An 8,033-nucleotide genomic window follows, 5' to 3' on the forward strand; every position below is an offset into this window, starting at 1 on the left:
CATATAATACAGGAGAATACCATGGGAAAAAACCACGGGTGGTTGTGAAAACTGTGTCAAAATGTTTACATAATGGTAAATTGACTATTTTATTTTAATTAAATGATTTTATTTTTTTATTTAATAGGCTAGATTGGAGTAAAAAACCATGAGAAAAAATCATGTGTTGTGAAAATCGTGAGTCAAAATGTTTCATAAGGGTAAATTGGTTATTTTATTTTAATTAAATAATTTTAATTTTTCTATTCTATTTTATTTTTATATTATTATTTCTTGTTTTATTATTTTATTTTTATTCGTATGCAATTATCACAAATCAAAATGTTTTATTAATAATTATAATAATTATTTTTATTCTTATTTAATTTATTAAAATTTTATAATTTTATTTTGTTTTTATTTAATTTGAGTGAGTTAAAATGTTAAAAATTACATCTTTTTCATACTAGGGGGAAGAGTTTTTAAATTTTATTTATTTTTATTTTTATGTAATTTGATCGAGCCAAAATATTTACCAGACAAGGCAAGACATTACAACATTTTTTTCCATACTGGGTCTCTTCGCACAAAAACTCATAGTCTACATATAATATGTTTTGGAGTTTTTATGGTTATATCATTTGATTGAATTTGTTCAAATTTTGACAGGGAATTATTGGAAGCACAAGTTTGAGTTTTGAACTCTCCACAATTCTAATATCTTCATGATTTTTCAGGATGTTGATTCCACATATGCAGTTAAAAACGCATTTTAAACAACAAAAATTAAAAACTCCTAAACATATAATAATTAAACAACACCCACATATAATACTATAAATTTACAAATTACATAAATAATCACATAATAATAAATAACTAATAAATAAATTTTATATTAAAATGACATTTAAACCAGGTAAAAGTTTTATAAAATGTTTCACATTAAAATAAATAATAAATAATTTTTAATTATTATAGAGTAAAATATATATTAAAATGACATTTAAACCACGTAAAGTTTTATAAAATGTTTCACATTAAAAAAGGGAAGGAAGGGCGATGAAGAGCTACTTTGAGATACGAAGCTAGGGCTTTGAGGGCAATGGTAAGAAAGTACTTTAAGATAGGAAGCTAGGGCTTCGAGGGCGGTAAGGTAAGGAAGCACAGAGCATGGCTTCCTTATGGAGGAGAGGACCCAACCCCTATCTGTACAAATGTAGTAACAAGTTTTGTATTTGAGGTAAAATGGATCTTCTCATAGATTCAACAATATAGGCAATTGATTACAGTGTTTCAAATTATCGAAAAGAGAACAACTGAAGACCGATTACTAGTGGGAAGAATCGACAAAGGAAACCATAAGTGGAAAACAAGAAAAACTAGGATATTGTACTCATGAGGAGAAAAAATATTTAAATTTGAAATTGTGGAAAAATATAATATATGTAGGATCATGTATTGATTGTGAAATTTTTAGGTTTAGTAAACTGAAAGAGCACTCATATGATAGATTCATAAGAAATGACCACTAAAAGGGGATGTGGAATTGAAACTAGGTTTTAAACTTTTTTATAGTAATATTCAACAATTTGGAAGAGAAAAATGAAATATTTCAAATTGGTCTATACTTTTTCAACTCTACAGGATTATATCTATGATTTTGGAAAGAGTTATTTTGTCCAAACAAAGAGGACTTCTCAACAACCATTGTATGGATTAGGTTAATTCATTGCCATAGGAATTTTTGGATTTAGAAACATTACAAGTTATAGGTAATGCCATGGGGTCATATGTAAAGAGCTCAAAAGCCACAAAGAATGGCAGCGAAACAAAATATGCCCATATATGCATTTACATGAATATTTCTCAACAATTTATAGCTAATATATGGATCTCTTATCAGGATAACACCGGGGGCCAACCCATCAACTATGAGCACATTCCATTAGAATGTAAGAAATGGCGAAATCCCATGGTTATTTCTTCTCTCTCTCTATATATATATATATATATATATATATATATATATATCATTATAATTTAGCTCCAATGGTTAGTTTAATTGGTCAAGTTCTCATTGCTATAGCCCCTCACTAATGGGAGGTCACGAGGTCAAGTCTCTTCTACCCCCTTGGGTTAGGCTTTGCTAATAAGCTGACAACAAGCGATCCCTTTGGGTGGATTTGCCAAGATGTTTTCTATATATATAATAGGTTTTTCATTCATTTATTTATTTTATAATAATTATGGTATGATTTTTTATATAGTTTACTAGTGTATCCATGACTTGTGGAACTAGCTTATGGTTTAAGGAACCCTAACTTAAGTGCATCTAAGCTGTCAAAATTACCCAAGGATTGCAATTGGAATGAGCCATACCAATGCTTTAAAATGCCCATATTTTTTTTTGATGTATCACAAGTTTCAAACATTTATAAAATGAAATCCTTAAAATTCAATGGCTCTAATAAGCTTTCACGATGCCCTTTAAAATGCCCATATTTTTTTAAATGTATCACAAGTTTCAAACATTTATAAAATAAAATCCTCAAAATTCAATGGCTCTAATAAGCTTTGACAATATAATTTTTCAAATGTATATAAAATAAAAATTTAATATATATAATACATTATTAATTTATTTTGGCCTATCTCCCAGCTCTAAAGTAAGAGTGAGGTTGATAATATCATACTCACTTAAAAGTGCTTTGCTCAAAACTATTACAAAATATTCATAAAGACATCAAAATTCATCATATCATTAATAAAAAGTCAAATCTCTATAAAAAAAAATAAAAAAATAAATAACAAATATTTTATTGAAACATCCTAAATAACCTCAATTAACAATTAATTTTATTAATAAAATATTCCTTTATTTTTATATTATTTTATACATTTTGTTTATTTTTCAATATATATTCTTAATTCAAGATTTTCCCTCCTTATATTTATCTTTTCTCCTTAAATTTTCATTTTTCATTATCATCCTATTTAATTATATGTTTATTCATATTTATTATATTTGCCTATTCAAATATTATTTCCTTATTTTTCAAATATTATTCCCTTTCCTTATTTTTAAACTATTATTCTCTGATATAAATATTAGGATTATATTTTACTTTATTACATTTAGCTACCTAAAAATTAGTTTATTACATTTATTTATTTAAAAATATACAGTTTATTTTAACATGTTTGGAGTATATTTCTTCTTTATTATTATAATTATTATTATTTTATAATCTATATTGTAATTAGATTATATATTTTTTCTATTATTTATTTGGTAATAGATTACAATAATTTAATATAAAATATAATTTCAAAAATAAATTTAAAATAAAAAAATTCAAATAACTAAAAACAAATTATAGAAAATTGAAAATAAGTCATTTTAAAAATTTAAATACTATTTAATATATTTTTAATATTCAAATTAAATATTGTTTTAAATAAAATATATATCTCCACAAAAAATGCATTAAAGAAATAATTACCTACTAAATTATGAACAAATCTATCCATGTAAGCAATCTCATTTTTTTTCCTTCTACTCTATCTTGATATTTATATTTCTTCTCTACTCCTCATTCCTCTCGTTTGCACTACTTCCTCTCTTATTTCGTTTTGGTTTCTTCTTTACTCCTACTTACTTTTGTTATTAATATTGCTTCCCCTTCTTTGTACCCCTCAATATATTTCTTTGCTAAAACTCACAAACTTAATAAACATCATAGCCAAAAATTATTTATAATATTATACAACAATCATTATTACAATATTAAAATAGGTAGTCTTTATCATGGCATTGGCCTATACCATATAAAATATAATATTTTTTTAATCAAGAAAAGAACGCCAAAATGGCCTTCTTGTGAGACTCCCTATAACATTCGACAACACTCGCTGAATCTAGGGGCCTCTATGAGCTAAGGGATCATGAATCTCATCCCTAAGGTTAGTGTTCAAGAGCATTCCCTTGAACTATACTCCTAAAAAATGGAACTTGAATATCTGTGTCATATGTCACAAGATTTGCATCGTCTTACTCACCACAAGAACACACAATATGAAGCAACACCATTAAATGTTGTAGGCCTCCACCTCATCATATCCCATAATGTGTGTTAGAAAACATTGTGTTCTATGTGGGGATCATTTAATGTGCATAGATATGTAAGTACACTTAAATAAATAACAAGAACAAAAATATGATAACACAAACACAAGATTTTATTTAACCAGGCCAATGCCCAAAACTAATGCAGAATACATGACAATGTCTTCTTATGAAGGATAATAACTCCTACTCAACTACAACTGACTCATCTACTTAACTGCAACTAACTCATACTAAAAACAATGAGTTCAATGCACTCTAGAACATTCAAGATTCCAGTTCTACACAATCTAGAACATTTACTCGAGTTCTACATAATCTAGATAATTATATTTCTCTATTAACTCAAAGTATCTAACCCCTTAATGGAGAAATGAATTATTTATCATACTTAAACTATCTCTACATAACATTAAAAACATGCCCACTAGTCTAAGTCTCAGTTAGGCTTACAAAGTATTTCATTTTGACTTTCGTTGCCATAATATATTGATGAAATTTCTTCTTGAACTTGTTGCTAAAAACTTTGATGTGTTCAACTTGTTGCTTCTTCTTCTTACTCCATATCACGAAATCTGGATAACACTTCTTAGTACAACTAGGACAGTGCCAATTTGTTTCAACATCTTTTTCAACAAGTTCGCTTCCATCATTGCGAGTTTTAAGTATTGTTTAATGGATTGCTCGTCCATAATGTCTTCAACAAATTCCAAATATTGATTGTAGATAGAAATTACAATTGAGTTCTCCTCTTCACCTTCTTTTGTTGGTTGTTCCTAGCTGCTACCAATAACTGCACATTGGTAAATATTCATGAGATTTACAAAATCATCATTATTTGAGATCTTTTCATTTTTCTTTTTGTTGAGAGTTTTCCCCCTTTATTCATCTTTGTCTTCCTCTGCTATATCATTACGCTTGATAAACATATCTTCATTCATTTATGCATCATAATATTTGTACTCAATTTCATCTTGTTCATCCTCAGTTACTTTCACTAAGAAATTTATTTATGAGCTTCTTCTGTTGCAACATTTGAAACCAACTTTCATGTGAAAGATGTTCATCATCGTATTTAACTTTAAATTATTCAATCTTTGCTTCACATTCTTCATATTCCTCTTCGATAATTTGTCTTGTTGGATCTAGCCCAATTCCTTCATCCTCTTCTTTTTCAACCTTCTTTATAATTTCTTATGGTAGCTCTATTTCAGACATAGAGGCACCTTTGAATGTATATTACAAGGTATTTCTTTCCTTTTCAATGTACTTCATCTCTAGAATATCCCAAAACACTTTTGAGTTGTTTACTTGACCAAATTAATATAAAACACTAGAAAAAATGTTGTTATTCATGGCTAACACAATAATAAATAATGTTAATGCATATCTTCTCTCATCATTGGGATTTACGGAAACTTCTTGAACAAGATGCCATAAATGACTTGAACAAGGTAACTCATCCATTCTATTTGCCCAAAGTGCATAATTCATATCTGTGAAATATGGCAAAAATGGTAAAATCTTCATTAATATGTTCTAGTATTTATCTTTCTCTTCTATCTTGTCATATTTACTGGCATTGATTTGTTCTTCATTTTCATTGATCTATTTTAGATCTACATTCCAATTATTCTCTTCATTAGGTATGGGTTCCTTCGCTACAACAAAAAGCACTCCATATTTTTCTACAAAATATGTTGGCTCTTCCCTTTGATACGTTCTCTTGATCTGTTTGAGGTCTCCCTGGAATTGTTTGAGCCTCCTTTGTTGACCCATGAATGTTGTGCATTCTCCTTTTGTCATCAATTTCTTTGTCCATAATCACTTACAAATTCATGCGCAGTTCAATAATCAGTGGTCTTGTCCACATGCTCCAACAAATCTACACTTTTGCACCACACATCCACCAATGATTTTCCCATATTGTTTTTTTTCCCCTCTTTTAATATATTATTATTTTTAAACCTTTTAATACACCAATTAATAAACATACTTAAAACAAAATCTCCAAAACATTACATGCAAGTCACTTTAATCCAAATATCTTTGAAAACAAAAAAAATTCAAACATCGTTGATAAATAACCACCCATCCTTGTAGAAGGATTTAATTTAAGAAAAAAATAATTAAATTGTCAAACTTGATAACTTAAAGACCTCTCAAACCTACACAACCTTAGATATTAGAAGTATTCAACCCTGTATGCTCAATGATTAGAAATTATGGATCGAGATTCCATTTGAAACAACTAGTGCAATTCTTAGTGGATGGAAACTCACTCAAAATTGGTGGATTTACAAACCCTTAAAAACTCTAAGAACTCACTCAATACGTTTAGCTCTCTGGCTAAGGGCTGCCAAAAGAAAAAATGGTGATGATGAAAGATTTACGAAGATTGGTAGCGACTCCTCTAGCTCACAGTGGTTATGGATCCTTAGAGGCTCACTAGCCAGCGAACAACAAAATAGTTTGATCTAGGCAACATACTATTAAGATTGCACACAACTTTTCTGGCTTGTAAGATCTCTATATTTGTTATTCTAAAATAGTCTCCCGAATCTAAAACTTATGGATATTGCAAACTGTTACTCTCTCCACTTTTTGAAGAGGCTTGAACCAACAATGATGTTCAAACTCTACTCTCTTCCTTCGTTCTTCAAGGTACGCTTTCCACTCTATGAAGAGGCTTAGACATTTTATTATGTGAAAAAATCTTTCTTAGTACGCACAACACAAATTTTTCAACGTAGTGGTTAACAAAAATTTTACAAAGGGTAACTCATAGACAACAACTTCTTAGTTCCACTACTCACATTGACACATAGCTTCAACACGACAATCAACTCCATGCACATCTTGAATGGTTCTTTATGCAACAACTATATTACACACAACTCCACAATGTTCCATGTTTGATGGTATTCATAGGATCAATGCACAATCTCTCCTTCACTCTTTACATAGGCTCCTTGATCTTCTCATTGGGTCTCTCTCCCTCAAATGATCTGATCTAATCCACTCCAAAATAGACAATATCCACACACAACAATGACAATAGCCACACACAAATCCATTGGGAAATCTCAAATACCAAGGCACAACAACGTCCAACAATGCACCAATACTTATAAACACAGATCTCACACTCTGTAACAACCCAGATCTGGATGGAAAGGCAGAGGAGGAAAACACAAAATTGACACAAAACAATCTTTTGTTCGTAAATATTTCTCACATACATCTCTGTGGTTCGTGTCTCTTCTTGCCTCTTGGATTTCACACATTACAATGACCCAATCACATGTATATAAACCCCACACGTACTAAATATGGAATCACACAAACTCTAACTTGACTTACATTTTCTCCAGCTAATTGCTCCATGCAAACTCACACTCGAATTCTAATATTGGACTTGAATTAACACAACTCATCTCTTCACTTCATGCATTGCATGCATACAAGAGTAATTACTATTTCGAACAGCCCCCTTTAATTACAACTATATGACTCAACATAAATCAAACATGAATCAACTATGCATGATAGGCTTCCAACAAAAATTGACTTAATCATAACTTGAACATGCCTACTAGTCTAAGTCTCAAAGATACCTACAATGACTCAAACCTTTTACAATTATGACTTTTCTTTTTCATTTCTTCCAGATTCTATACCCTCGAAACTACTCCATTCTTTGTTGTGCTTTCTTACTGTAAACTCCATGTTTCTCCACTTACTAGTGCTGCAAATTTTCTTTGACTTCTCTTATATTTCTTTTGAAAATAAATATGATCATGTCTTCTACAACTTCAAGTTCAAATATTATTTCGCTTATGGACTGTTACCACAACTCTTCATATTCGAACTGTGAACTTCGCTCCGCTTCTTGCGCTTCATATTCTTGATATTTTTTTCTCCA

The sequence above is a fragment of the Pinus tabuliformis genome, chromosome 7 (assembly GCF_031772625.1).
Source record: "Pinus tabuliformis cultivar Carrire ecotype Pingquan chromosome 7, CPIR1, whole genome shotgun sequence".
NCBI classification, from domain to species: Eukaryota; Viridiplantae; Streptophyta; class Pinopsida; order Pinales; family Pinaceae; genus Pinus; species Pinus tabuliformis.